This window comes from Pogona vitticeps, chromosome 1, assembly GCF_051106095.1.
Source record: "Pogona vitticeps strain Pit_001003342236 chromosome 1, PviZW2.1, whole genome shotgun sequence".
NCBI lineage: Eukaryota > Metazoa > Chordata > Lepidosauria > Squamata > Agamidae > Pogona > Pogona vitticeps.
In genome coordinates this window covers 257,395,240-257,410,921 of record NC_135783.1, presented here as the reverse complement: position 1 = coordinate 257,410,921, position 15,682 = coordinate 257,395,240, and positions in this window count along the sequence as shown.

Below are 15,682 nucleotides of genomic sequence, written 5' to 3'. Positions count from 1 at the left end.
CAAAGAATGCCTGTGGGAAAGAAGGCACTTGGAAAAGGACTCCAGTAGAAGACCTGAAACCATGGGCCAGCTCTTGTACAACCCACCACCATACCTCTTCCAGTTAACTTAGCTGTTCTTTGATTGTTATACCACTTGGTCTTGGGCCAGAACAGGTGCTCTTGGAGGCTTTATGCGATCCTCTTTCATCTCTTGTACAGGTTAATTTGGAAGATGAAAAGAGAGAACAGAGATTCCCAAATTTCATTCAGGTGTGAATAATATTCTTTAGGTTGATTCAGACATTCCCCCCCTCCCACTGCATAGCTCTTTCAAAACAACGACAACAACAACGACAACAACAACGACAACGACAACGACAACAACAACAACAACAACAACAACAACAGGAAACACATAAGGAATGAAACATTCTGGAGAGATTTAGCACACAATCACTTCCAAAGATTGCCAGGCTTTAAAACCCCCAAATGTATTTATTTGAGAGTATGAATTTTTTTACTTTATTCCCAGCTGGCAGGCTTGAGATACTGTGGATGGAATAGAATTCAATAAATTAGATTTTTTTTTCTGGGAGGAAAAATGATCCAGACCCTAGAAAGCAGCACAGCCTAGAAGGCAGATCTGGCTTGGGAGGGAGGTTTTTAATCAGGGCCTGGTGCATTTCTATTGGCTGAGGAGGTCAGCTGATTCTACCTAGGCAACACTGCATTCTCAAGGACATCCTTGGGGAAGAGAGAGAAGCCTAGGTGGCTGGTTAAAGGACGAGAGTATTGGTGGCAGGTGCAGACACAAGATACTGGAGGCAGGCTGATGGAAGCCTATGGTGTGAGATCCCCACCCTCAGTGCCTTCAAGCAGGAATAACTCCAATAATCTTCCTTCCTTCCTGTTGTTGATTCAATTGCATCAGTACACCAAGTGTGTGTGAGAAAGGCTGGATCATTCCTGACCGAGATGTCCCAGAGTGTTCTTTATTTAACTCAGAGAATGCTGTTTGATGCATTTCTGCATGAGTTACTGTTCTGGGTTTCCTTCCCTTCAATTAGAAATAGCATAGATTTATAATAGGATGATAACATTGAGTGGTTCTTCCCAAAAATGACAGCCCAATCCGATCCCTTCTAGGGTTGTTTTTAAACTTAAACTAGGTGCGAGATCTCATTGTGGATCTCCTGCTGTCTCATCTGGTTTTGCCCAGTGAAAATGGCTTAGAAAGTCAAGGTTGTGGATTAGGTAAAATAGTTCTTCATTTGAGAAAATTCTCAACCTCTTGCACTGCACTTTGAAAGTGATCTGTGCTCCACTTTGACTCCCCCTCTTCATCACACTGTTAGGCAGTTGTCCATAGCTTAACACAGCCTTTCCTAGCTTTCTACCCTCCAGTTGTGATGGATCACAACTCCTAGCTGGGAATTATAGTTCAATACATCTGGAGAGTACCAGCTTGGGGAAGCGCAGCTTATTGCCCTGTAATATTCTAGGGTGACCCTTAGGCAAGTCCTATATTACTGACTATTGAGTTCCTTTCACTTGTCACAGTATGGCCACATGCAAAAGCTTGTGGGTCTAACCTTACATGGGTACAATTAATATGCATTTGGGGGGGGGGAAGGGCAAAAGAGCAAGTTGGTGAGCCAAGGATTTGAAAAGTTACTTTTTTGGACTCCAGTATCTACACGTTTCCCATTGGCTCTCAGGCAGTGGTTTTGCTGCCTGGAGGCTTCTGAAAATTGTAGTCCAAAAGGTATCTTTTTGAAACTTTGATGACAGACATAGTCTGGCCCTCTTTTCCTAGCTATGACAAAACAGAAGATTGAAGGGAATCTATGACTTCAGAGTGTTTGTCCTTTCCTCAAATTCCCTCTCAGTTTTCATGCTTGCCTTTCGAACCTCTGAGATTTCTTGCCTTGTTCAGGAATGTCATCTCAGCATCACAGACCAGACACTTGGGGGGGGGGGGATGTGTCTGAATTCTCTCCTGGTGCCTTTGCTCTCCCAGTATCAGGTTGAACCTGTTCAGCACTGGGGCCAGAGGCAGTGTGGATTCCAGATTTCTTTCTGCTCCATTTATTCTGAACATGCTATCTTCTCTCTCTCTCTCTCTCTCCTCTCTCTCTCTCTCTCTCCACCCCTCCTCTCTTCACTTGCCCTTAGGCCTCAAAGCTTTGAGCTGTAAAAGGCATAAGGCAGGACATCACTTATACACCTGAAACAGGTTCTGACAGGCCTGGCAGCCTTTTGCACAGAAGGATTAGGGCTATGCAAGTTACAAAGTATTTTGGATAGCTGCCTTTCTGTCCTTAAAAACGCTCAGCTAGCATTGTCCTAAAATCTCCCATTGTTTGTTGAGAAGTACTGTATTTGGTTTTGTCTTGTGTGTGTGTGTGTGTGTGTGTGTGTGTGTGCATGTGCACCTGAGTGCATGCAAGTATGTATCTTTAATTTCTGCCACATATTTATCTTACAGCACTAGAAAAGGAGCTGGTAGTATTTAACAGGGTAACCTGATGCTTATATGCTCAGAAGACACTTCAGTGGGGCTTGGTTCCATACCCAGGCCAAAATGGGAGTGGAAATGAAATCTGCCTTTTGTTAAGGAAAGGATTTCAAGGATTTAAGGAACAACATTCATTGAGCAAGGCCAGTGGTCTTTGTCTTGCTGCCAACCCACAATGTCCAGTAAGTCTCCAACCTGGTGCTTCAGGACAAGAGGTTAAAGATCTTTCTGAGGCCTGCTGCCTTAAAACTCTTATAACCCTTTCCAATGTGGGGGCTCTAGATGTTTCTGGATTACAACTCCCATCATATTCATCTACCACTCATGCTGGTTGGGGTGTTGGAAGTTGTAGTTCACCATCATAATTGGACACAAGACTGAAAATGTTGCAAGACTACAGCTGAAATAAGGTGACCTTGTTTGCAGATTAGATTCTTACTGTGTGGCTCAGGATAAGGAGAGTAAGCAATTGGTGCTCATAGGTATGATGAGGAATATGTGCAGCATAGCCCTATGTTCACCCCAAAGTAGGTCCCGTTGGGGCATGCTGCCATGTAAGCGTGGATATGATGAAGATTTATACCATCTATCGGGCAGAAAGTCCTATTGGAGCTGGTGGAGTTTGCTATTATATACTGTACATCCGAAAGCCCTAAATGTTACACTTTACATTTAAATTTCACATCTAATTCATTTTTACATTTAAGTGCTATATTTTCCAACATGTTGTAGGGATCTAGCTTCCAGGCATTATCACTAAAATAATGTCAGAATTCTCATATGCATTAACAAAGTTTCTATAGCCGGTACACATGCAGACTAAGGATGCTATCACTCTGAACGGGTACATCAGGATTAAAAACCCTAATACTGGACACTAATTAGGTTTAGACCAGCAAAAATATAAGGCAGTGATAAAAGAGGGGGAAAATGACGTACTTATTCTGTTGCCACTGAAAATGGGAGCAGAGCAGGTATTTTAAAACTTGACAGGTAATTGTCTCCATGCCCTTCTATTTTCCCCTTTCTAGTCATTCTTTGCTACACTCGCTGAGTATCAAGTGTGTTATGGGTCATGTTCACATACATGCTCATAAGTAGTGGAAGCATGTCTCATTTTAGCAGGCTGATCCCCTTTGTGTGTCTTTGGAAGTATGCCTGTCTGATTTCATAGGATTGCAGACAGGTTACTTGCTGTCATGAGCGAAAACATTCTGGCTTTTTTCTTTCCCTGGGGGCCTGGGTTAATGAAGGAGACTGGATGGGAAAAGATGCGTAGACAGTGCTTTTCAATGCCTATTATTTCTGTCATTGTTCACCCTCATAACCTGAAACATTTCTAAATGATGAATCAGGATTTTATGAACATGAATTGGGTTGTAAATAATTATTTTTCTTTTAACTTTGGCTCAGGCCTATAATGAAGATTAAAATCAGTCACATCATTCTGTGTGCATGATTTGGTATGTATTTCAAATCATCTTTTATTAGTCTCCTTTACCTTTTCTATTACTCTGGAATGCTGCAAGGGTAGCTCCACCTATTTCCAAAATATTAAAGGTTGAAAGTGGTATCGAGGAAAAAAGAAACTCCAAGTGTTTAATAGAAACGCTTAATTAATCTCATCAAATGTCACAATGACCTGGATCAGAAGACAAACTTGCCTGGCTCACAGTAATAGCCGGGGCTGTGAAGCAAATGCCATATCCCTCAAGTGACTTTCTTGAGCTTGAAATAAGCCAGTCTCTTCTTTCGCAGAGTTCTGGAAGATTGTGGGTTTGTATCCTAGAAGCTAAGGACTTTACAATTTTTCATGAGAACTAATCAAAGTCTGGATAATGAATACTGTTGAAGGTGAAAGGTTATAACTTAGCTGACACTGAATAAGATCCATGTCTTTGCTTGGGGAGGAGTAGACATGTAGAGAAGGACTCCTCCTCAGGATTGCTAGATTGTCCTTTACCCTCTCTGATCTAGATTGACTCTTTTTAATCTCAGACTGATATTCTTGGGGTTGATGGTGTCACTTCCTTCCTTCTGTCTCTCCCAAATTTTCCTTCTTGGCCCTCTCAGGAAGAGAGGAGTTATCTTTCCAGTAGGCTGCAAGAACAGAGGGATGGAAAGGAAACATGTTTATTTGATTTCTTCTCATAAGAAATCAGTTGCTTTTGGCTAGTCCCAACTGTCTAGGATCTATTCCATATGGTATCCTATATCTCCATCCCAGCTGGCTGAAATAAGAATGGAACCTCTAAGGACTGGTGCTGTGCCTGCATTTTTCCTTTTCCCTCCGAATCCCTCTTTCTTATCATGTCTTTTTGATTGTAGCCCTGAAGGCAGGCACTGTGTGTAAGCCCTATTTGTAAGCTGCTCTGGGAGTCCTTTTGGCTAAAAAAATGAAATGGAAACAAATAAATAGCAAGCAGTTGTCCCTCAGTCATTGGTGAGTCTTCGATAATCAGTTCTGACTAGGCACTTGTACTTAACTAGAGATGGGCAGAAAATGGAAAACTGGTTCATGATGGCTCATGGTTCGTGGCTACCCACAAACCATGAACCATCACGAACTGCTAAAAAAAAAAAAATGGTTTGCAGTTTGTTTTTCTGGTTTGTGCTGGAAAACTGGACTGCTCCTTCTGCGCATGTGCCCGCTGCCCACCCGATAGGTGGACGTATGCACAGAGGCAGCAAGCCCAGCTTTGGGGAGGCAGATGCCCCGCTGCCTCGGATGATGGCAGTGGCAGCCGAGGAGGTGGTGGCAGTGGCAGTGGCAGGAGCAGGTAGCCAGAGATGATGGGGTTAGTGGGAAGGGGGAGAGGAAGCATCTGTTTTGTCAATGCGGAAGGCAGAAAAGAAATCAGTGCTGTGTTTTACTTCAGCAAAAGGGGATCCTTGAACTGGGTCACAAATTGGACCATGGACCAGATGAGTTTGTCAGTTTTTCTGGTTCACACTTTGGTTTATGTCCATCTCTATACCTAACCTTTAAGAAATATTGAGCACATGTGGCTCATTTGTGGTCTTAGCATTTATTTATTTATTTATTTATTTATTTATTTATTTATTTATTTATTTATTTATTTATTTATTTATTTATTTATTTATTTATTTATTTATTTAATTTAATTTAATTTAATTTAATTTAATTTAATTTATACCCCGCCCATCTGGCCTAAAATTCCACAGGGCTCTGGGGCTGATAAGTCTATTCCTCTTGGTAACATTACATGTTTTGGACTCCATGTTGCCAGAATCTCTCCATCACCATGGCCACTGACTGTGATAGCTGTGGAGGTCTGGCAGTGGTAGTTCAACAAAATAACACTGCCACACTCTCTAATCAGCTCCTGATGGTTACCTGTGATCTGCAAATATACCTGGGCAAATGCGGGAGGTGGGGGTGGGGAGTTCTTCCAAGCCAAGACTGTTTCTTTCAATTTCTTCTTTCTAGTTGGCTGTTTAAAAAACTCAGGTTGATATACTTAAAATGTGGGTTGCAGGGGCAGAGAAGATGATACCACTTTTCCAGCTGGTTTGTTTTTACATGCTTTCCTTTCTCTTGCCCAAAGCCCCTGCATGCACCGCACATAGGCTACAGGTATGTTTGCCAGAAAATTCTGCAACTAGGGAGGGAACTTTCAGATTTCTAGGTCTTGCAGTCCCAGAGGTCATCTAGTATCCCATAGGCAGACATCTGAGACTGGGAGAGAAGAGACCAGGAGGCAAAAGACTGTCATCATCTGGTTTGTTCCATGTGCTTCAGCTGGGAAGAAGAAGGGAACCCTTACTCCCACAGCTTCCTGGCGGTCACCCCAGTGCTACATAAGAAAAGAAGTTTAGCTACCCATTAGACTTTATAGGAGGAGCCTCTCATTGAACTATCCTACCCGTGGAGCACTGGGACAACTCCAGGGAAGCAGTGGGATGGAAAAAGCGTTCCTTAAGTGTGATGCAATTTTGCAAAATTGGTGGCCGTCCTTGGTAATTTGTGTTAAATAACTCTTGCAAATTAGAATTTCTCTCCTCAGACAAATGTATATAAAAATGGACTGAACTGGGCATTGGTGCAGTTCTGGGTCAACTATGCACAGAACAGTTCACAGAATGGAGTGACCGTCATATGAATACTTCTCCCATCTGGTACTCACATGCTTACAAAGTTTTCAAGCAGAGACACTTGGCAAACTGAACTGAGGAAATGGCAATTGAAAAGGCTAGGTTGCTGGAACCCAAGAAGAAGGAGAGTGATAGCTGACACTGTCCCCTCTTGATCTCTCCTGAACACCTCAGCCACTGAGGGTGTGTGTGTGGGGCTCATAATGAGGTCATCATGCTCTTTATATCCACTTGCAACTACTCTACCAGCCCTTTCATGTACTGTATGCGTAGGGGAAAGTGAGAGACTTTGTAGCTAGTGTTTACATTCTAGAATTTTCCTTTTCCTTTCTTATCTATTTTAATTAGTTTACTAAACATTTTTTTCTACTAGGACTGAATGTGTGCAAATGTGAATGAATGCCTATCCCATTGCCCAAGATGTACCATTTAACATGTTTGGTCTAGCATTCTGATAAGGTTTAAAATATTTCCATTCCCTCTCATAAAGGATGACTAACTAAACTAGATAAGAAAGAAAAAAAGTCACATTCTTTGTCACACATCACTGAAGGGAAAAGACTGTAGTATAGTGGAAAAGAACCCTTGAGTCAAACGAGATGTTATAGCTATTATATCATTAGAAGTAGGAATTTCTTTACATGCTGAAAGATTTCTATTTCTCCCAGCATATATTGTCTCACTTTCTATCCATTGCCAATTGACTTGTTCTGTTTCATGACTGGTCATCAGGAGGTAAGCATGAGCTTTATTTGACAGTCTGATTGCTTGGACTCAGGAGCATTGACGGACTTGTATTGCTGGATGAGAAACATGCTATTAGCTACTAACATATTATATTCACTATCTAGTTTCATTTCTCATTGCATGCAGAAGGGTCATGGGTTTTGTTCCCTTGCACCAGGTAGGGCCAGGAAAGATTTTTGGCTTGAAAACCCTGGAGAGTGACTGTCAGTAGTGCTAGACTATTACAGGTCCTTGTAACAAACTCACCTCTAGGCTGGGTGGCTAAATGAAACAGTGTGGCCTGACTCAGTATATGGTGTTTTTCTATGATTCTTAGGGCTTACCCAGTTGACTACACTTGGTCATGACAAAGGAGACCAGGGCCTAGAAGAATTCACATCCACATCACATTGTTAGAAGACATATGCAGTGGTGCTTTGCATCATGACGTTAATTCGTTCCAGCGAAATTGCTGTAGAACGAAAACGTCGTAAAGCATTTAAAAAGCCCATAGAAATGCATTAAAACCCGGTTAATGCGTTCCTATGGGCTTGAAACTCACTGTCCAGCGAAGATCCTCCATAGCGCAGCCATTTTCGCTGCCTGTGCAGCGAGGAATCCGTCCCAGAAAAGAGCGGGGAGCCATTTTATTTTCCTGGTGGCCATTTTGAAACTGCTGATCAGCTGTTTTAAAATTGTCGCTTTGTGAGAATTGGTTCCCGAAGCAGGGAACCGATCATCGCAAAGCGAAATTCCCCCATTGAAACCATCATAAAGTTCTCCTTCAAGCGATTTCGTCATTAAACAGGGCACTCGTCTTGCGAGGCACCAGTGTATCTAAGAAATCAGTTGTTCTCTGAAAACCCTGGAAATCTTTGGAAAATGATCTTAGAAATCCAGTTCTTTACAGGAGTTTTGCTTCCAAAGCTTAAATCTCTCTCTGTTTCTGTCTGTCTGTCTCTCTCTCTATATATGCTAATTCAAAACTTCAAGCTGGAACCTCTGTCATGGAAATGAACCTCCCACTGAAATCAGAACAGCACTAAAATAATCCCCCAGAACAATGCTATAAGCAAAATAAACTTTGGTTTCAGCACAGAAAAAGACAGGGAAAAAGGTACTGATCACCTTGGATCATGCCTTGTACAGTATGGATGGTGCCATCTAATCAGAAATCAGCAATGTACAACTCAAATACTTTAACACCATCTGGAGCAGCCCTCACTTACATCATGTGCCATTTGGGGATTTTCACTTTCCGGGTATTTGGTGTGGAAATCCTAGTCTCCACATATTGTGGGAAAGAACAACCTCCTGTGTCCTTTGTGTAGCCCTTTCTCCTTGAAAGCGCTCATGACAAAGTATCTTAGGGCCTGATGCTAATCTTTCTTCAAAGACCTTATAGTCTTTAGAAAACATTTCTGTGATATCCTACCTTCTCCACAAGAACATTGGTCAAAGTTGCCTTTCCTCGCTTCCACATTTGCAGTACCAATATAAGGTTTATGAAATTGGTCAATTGTTCAAATGCAACCTTCATAGATTGGCATGGGATGGTCACCAGCAGTATAGATGCACTGAGCAGCAGAAGAATGCCAGTGAGGGCTATCTTTTTCATCTGAGGTTGTCATCTGACTCAAAGCTTTTCTGCTTGCCTGTCTCTATCACCTTCTTTTTTCCCAGTGTTTTGCATTTTATCCTGTACATTTGATTAGACTCAGTGATAATCCACGACGGTCCAAGGAATTTGATGGCTGAACAGAATGGTAAATCCAGCCCTCCTCCAAGGTAACGTTGTAATATCTGAACCACTTCACCATGCCTTAAAGCAGGGTTGTCCAACCTTTCACCTTCCCTGGGCCACATTAGAAGATGAAAATTTGGTTTGGGCCACACATAAATTTGGTTTGGGCTGCATGGGGGGGCAGCCCTAGCCATGAGCCGCAGCCCCGCTCCAAGCGCGCTTAGCAGCAGCTGCGATCTCAGACAGCAGAGGCTGCCAGCTTCGACTCCGGTGGCTTTATGGGGCCGGGAGGGGGTCCACCTATTGATGCAGTCACACAGTCCCCCTCCCCCCCCACCGTTGTGTCATGCCTCAGCTGCATTCCGGCCGCAAGCGCTGGCAGTGTAACTTGAAACTTTGGAATTTCTTTAAAAATAAAAAATTGCACTGGGCCGCATTATGAGCTGATCTGGGCCACATGCGGCCCTCGGGCCGCAGGTTGGACAAGCCTGCCTTAAAGTGTCAGATCCTTGAAGGTTTCCTACTCTTCAGGAGAGTACTGGCTCCATTCAGAATTTAACCCACTGGGATCGGATGTCAGCCTGTTTTGGTATCAGGAATATATTTTGAACATTTACCTTCTCCTTTAAAAAGCAAAAGCGTGCTGCTTATATACCGCCCCATAGCGCTTCAAGCACTCTCTGGGCGGTTTACAATTTAATTATGCAGGTTACACATTGCCCCCCACCCTCCAGCAAGCTGGGTACCCATTTTACCAACCTTGGAAGGATAGAAGGCTGAGTCAACCTTGAGCTGGCTACCTGGGATTAAGAGATGTGCAGTTTTCTGAACAGGGAATTTTACAAAAACAAATAGCAAATTAGCAGGCATGATTAGCTTTCCAAGAATCTTTAATATATAATTATATATAATAGGTATATAAGACCCCTTTGGAAAAGCCAGTGAGGAGGTCAGGCATAGAGCCTCTGTTGAAGATGCAACATTCAGAGCTGCCTTCTACAATTTTTTTTCTCTCAAAAGAAAACTATCCTTTCTGGGTAAGCTGCCATGTGTGCTTTGAGTATGCAGTACGATTTGACAGACAGTGTCTTCTTGGGTGCTCATGCAATGCCCCAGGTGGTTGCTAAAGATACAAAGATAGGGAAGATTGGTGACATGGGAGGTGACATACATATTCAGTAAACATACAGCCTGGGGAGGTAAGGACATATTAAAGAGACATGGTCTGATGTAGCCTACTTGGTAGAGATAGCCAATGCCTTGATGGGAGACCACTTACTATAAACCAATGTTATGCTAAGCTTAGGGCTTTGAACACTTAATTCGTAAAAATCTGGGGCTGAATCTGTGTGAACTCAGCCATATTAGTGTTTCCCCCCAACCCCAGAGTCTCTTCCCTTTTAGCGCACATATGGCAGACAAATGCAACAGGGATCTCTCCATGCAGAGTGGTGAACATTGTGCTTTGGTTTGCTTTTGAAGAATTTACCAACATTCTGGTATCACGATTATAAGACAGGAAGAATTTGAAGTTTTAAAAATTCAATTCTATTAAGTCACTATGCGTGTGTAACTCAGTGTTATGCAAACAATAGATATAATAGTGCCAAGGCAGAAGTGCTTTTCACAAAATACGAGCATGTAAGTTTCAGTTTGCCCCTCATTTATTATTATTTGTGAACACTTAATTCCTTGCCATTCCAAATTATGAATTTGCCAATTTTGGAATGCTATTATATATGCGCATACTGAAATAAAATGTTCATATGCAGTTGCTGAACAGATATTTCAAATTTCAGTGAGAAATATCCTATAATGTTTATTGTTTACTACATGAATTTTAAGGTATAGATACCAAAGCTCTACCTCCTGGCCTCCTGGAACAGAGAGATGAAGCGAGAAAGCTCGTGTTTTTTTTTCCTACTTTGCCGTGTGTTCACTAAACTCTGTATGAATGAGGCCCAATGAGATTCAGGTTGCTAGGCAGAAACTACTGACCCACAAGGTGTGGAATTGTTCAGACTAGGCCCTGTAATACCGAGTAAGTATGGACAAGCTTGCTATGAAGGCACCAAGCTAAGACAGGGCACAATAGATTGATGTGAATTCCAGTATAAACTAGTGTGAACTGAGTAAAAAAGGGGGGAAATAGGTAAAAAGCCAGAGTGAGGGAGGGCAGTGGTGGAAATACCCTTCCAAACATTGGGAGAAAACAAATGGAAAGGGAAGGGGTTCATGAAGAATTACAGAAGGACATGAATTATGAAGATGGAGAGTTAAACATGACTGCAAGAGGCTCTTTTTCGCATTAATGCTGCTTTTCAAATGGAAATGATGGGGTCAGGCGCCTAAAGCCCACACCGCCTTTGGACAATGGTGCAGCAAGTTCTGCTCTGAGGCGAGTGACAAAAGACATGAGAGAAGATGTGTGCTGCATGAGCTCACCCCCTCCCCTTTTTCACTGGAAGGTTGGCTCTGTGTGGTTGCTGTTGCTGTTCCTGAGGCTCATGGCCCCCCTTCACCCCCCCACAAGCTCCCAGGCTCCTGCAGGGAGGAGGAGGACGGGGGGGGGCTTCTCTCTGGTTCAGACTCTGCTTCACTTTGCAGCCTCTGCAAGTTGGGCTTGTCACACAGAGAGCCCTCCGGGTACTAAAACTGGCTCAAAGAATTTTAATAAGAGAGTGGGGGAGAGAAAGGAAAGGAGCCAAAAAAAAAAAAAAAAGGAAAAAGAAAAGAAAAGATTTCAACACAAGCGATCTTCAAGGAGTGCTTTGTAAACAAAGCAAAACCAAAAAGAAAAATAAAAAAAGAAAGGAAGCAAGGAGGAGAGGGGGAGACGAAAGGGAGGAGGGGGGAAGGCATTAAGCCAGGAGCACCTGCTGCATTTCTACACAGATATTAATCATATGGAGAAGCAGAGGAAAGACACTTATACCTGCCTCTCTACATTTATTTATTTATTTATTTATTTATTTATTTATTTATTTATTTATTTATTTATTTATTTATTTATGTGGGCAGCTGTATCTTTAAAAAAATCACACACCTGAGGGTGTAATCAGAGAGGACTTTATCCCATGGTTTTGGTCTGGGTTGGAGACGGGCTGTTTCACTTCTTTTTCCAGTGACCGTACAACGTAGAGCCATCTCGAACCAGCTTGTCCCCGATCAATGCCTACCCACACCTTTTTGGCTCCCTGTCAGGTTCTATTGTTTTTTAAAAATTGCAAGTAGAATCACTGTTTTGGTTCAGTTCCATATGTGCAGTCTCTGGGATTGAACTAAAGCAGCTGTCTGTCTGTCTGTCTGTTTGATAAAGCCACTTAATGAGCTTCTGAAATGGAAGTTGTTCCTTTCTGCTTGCCTTTGGAGGGCAAGGGAGAAGAAGTTTTGCATTTATGTTTGAGAGGCGAGGGGGCCACTGCCAAGAAGGCCCAGTTTCTTAATTCTGTTCAGTTGGTTAGAATTCTACATGTATATTACTGATTATTGATTTTCATGGCATCTTGTCTCTGTTTAAAGGCATTATTGTGAGCTGCTGTGGACATTTTTAATGCAGAATTGCACAAAATATTATTTAAGTAAAAAAAAGAGAAGAAAAAAACCCCAAACCCTGGCCTATTGGTGTTTGTCTGTGGTGAGCTCTCATGAGATGGGGGAAACTTCAAATGACCATCACTTGAAGGTGGAGAAGAGGGGGGGGATACTTTATTGGGAGCAGTCATCACCTTAGGCTTCAATTATCTGTAACCCCAGTCTCTGGGCAGGGCAAGACCTAAACCCAAGGATTCAAACCTTGAGGGCTTAGAGTAATAAAGCTCTCCTGCAAGTAGCTTCATGGCTTTGATCCAAGGGCTGCTTTTGTAACACGATAGCTTTCCTCCATGGAACTACTGAAGTCCGTGGATGCAGGCAGTATTCAGAAGACAATGTCTGTATGTAATTGTATAGGGTGCTGTGTGTACACCTAATACTGCTTTGATTAAGTAATTAAAAAAAACTATTTGAGCTGTATCAAGCAACAGATGTGTTCCTGGGTACTTTTACTATTAAAGAAAGAAAGAAAGAAACCCTCTGCAGGTAGAAGGGTACATGTACCTTACCCCTCTCCTGAAAGGACATTAGCTAGGGTTAGTTAGGGAGTAGGACCTCATTTGGAGGAGTCCTGGGAAAGAGCAGTCTGGTGGGGCTCATCCTACACTCATGAGCCCTCTTATATATAAAGAGGTGGCACATAGGTGCCATCTGTACTTTTCACAAGGCCCAAGAACAACAACCCTGCATCAGGGGCAGTGGCAGAATTAAAGTGGTGGTTCCTCTTGATCCAACTAGGTGCTTATCACATTGGATTGTTAGTGAGAGGTGCAAGGGAGTTGGCCAGCTAGCCAGGCGTTGACAGCGAACCCTGCCAAGATTCTGGGACCATGGCGACGGTCCAAGGAGAAAAGATTCTGGTTAGGCAAAGAGAATAAAAACCAGACATTGGAATATTATCAACAGTCAGTCACATATCGGTAAAATTGTCCCAGAACTTGGAAATACTGTACTACCTTTCCCCTTTTTAAAAACTGTTCCAGCGGCTGGAAGATTCTGGGAAGTACAGTAAAAAAAAAAATAATAATAACTTTTCCAAGTGGAAGTGTCTTCCCCTTAAAATGCAATGGAGTCTCCCTGTTTCTCGTTCCTCAAATTTTAGAAAACAGGAATTGTGTGAATAAATTTTGCCAATCATGTTATTTGCCTGTAGCATCTTCTTTCTCCTGCTGAGTTTTTGAAATGTAATCCTGGCATTCTGAGAGAATTCAGCTGTCTTTCACCCAGGGAGGCACGGGGGGGGGGAGCGGGCGGGCTGAGGAGTGAGAGACAGGGATATGTGCCAGGGGCAGCTGTGTTGGGCTGCAGAGGTTGCCCTCCTCCTTCACACTGGAAGCTTTGTCTCTTCCTCTTGAGACTTCAACAGACATTGCCTAAACATTTCTGTATTTCCCGTTGGCAGCCAGAAGGGCAAGAATCTTGTCTCTTTCTCTCTTGAAAGGAATAATCAGATTCACAGGAAGCCAATTTCTCCACCAGATTCTGCTCTGTGCAGCATGTGAGCAGATCTGCAAGGGGAAAAAAAAAGAGACACATTTCAATGTATTATAATAAAATTACATATACAAGTTGACCGTACCCAGTCCTACTGTCATTCTGCGTGGGTCGCCCCACACTCCCCATCCCACTGTCCCCAGTTTAACTATTAACAAGCTGGCTAGCCTGGTGGAGACAATGGTCTATTTGTTTAGCACTGAGGTCTAGAATGGAGTTCCTATCAGGGGCCCTGGCAAATTTATCAAAGCTCAGTGATTAGCTCTATTAGAAAAGGGATTTGTGTAAATAAAAAGACAGGTGCAAAGAGGCTTTTCCAGCTGGCAAAGGCTTCATGAAGTTTGCAGTCTTTCAGCAGCAATAAAATAAAACTTCTTCCAGGAAACTGAATCGAACTGGGGAGAAAGCATGTATATTTTTAACTCATTAGCTATGACCTTCCTATTGTCTGGCCACTTGGTGCCTCTTTCTCCCCTTTTTCAGCTGTCTCTAGTTTAAAGGAATGTTGCTTTTCCATCAGCTCTCCTGTCCACTTCTCTAAAGAGGAGCAGCTGCCTCAGTCTCTCTAAAATCAGAGCTTCCATCCATGTTACACTGGGAAGGGTTTGTCTTCATGCCTCTTCCTCTTTCACTTGGGGAGATGACTTCAGTTGGTGTTTTATTATGGCCTGTCTCCTCATAGTGTACAGAAGATTTCCTTAGCTGAGGATGGCCATGTTGTAACTTTACAGGGGGCAATGCCATCTAAAATGTACCTGACGGCAATGACACAATAAAAATAAAGATAAATCAGTTTAATCAAGAAATAATAGAATTCTGCAATACATTTTAAAATGTGTAACACCTATTGACTGAATTAGATCTGAATCCAGCCAAATCTTCATTCTGTGAGTCTAGGATAACTCTGAGTAGGGTAGAGTTGAATCCACTGTAATGCTCATGGATAAAAATCCCCATTGGTGCAGTTACACTGGATTACAATGTTGCACAATGAGTTATACAAGGGGTTACAATTTATTATACAAGAGATTGCACGATCTCTTGAGCAACTGCTTGTGCGAAGTTGCCGTTGGATGGCACCCTTGCGGAACCCTATTGCAATACATTTTTGCTAGTGCAAGTGACATCATCAGGCCCAGATTTTTGAGACAAACCCAGTGTTCTTTATGCACGGGACAATTATTGCTTCTGATGGAAATGTGGAGTGGGAATGCCCTTTATAACCCTCTGTGTTGGTTATAAATAGATTCTTAAATGAATTCTTATTCAATTCGTAAATAAACAGATAAATTCTTAATACGATTCAGCTTATTACTGTATGTGTGTACTCCCCCCACATCTGCTGTCATTTTCATGCGATTTTGGTGCCTTATTTTAAAATGAGGGCTACAAAAATGACAGCTTGAAAGACTGAAATTTATAAGACTTTTGGTCCACAATTTACAACATTTCCTTCTTGTTGTTGTTATTATTATTATTATTATTATTATTATTATTATTATTATTATT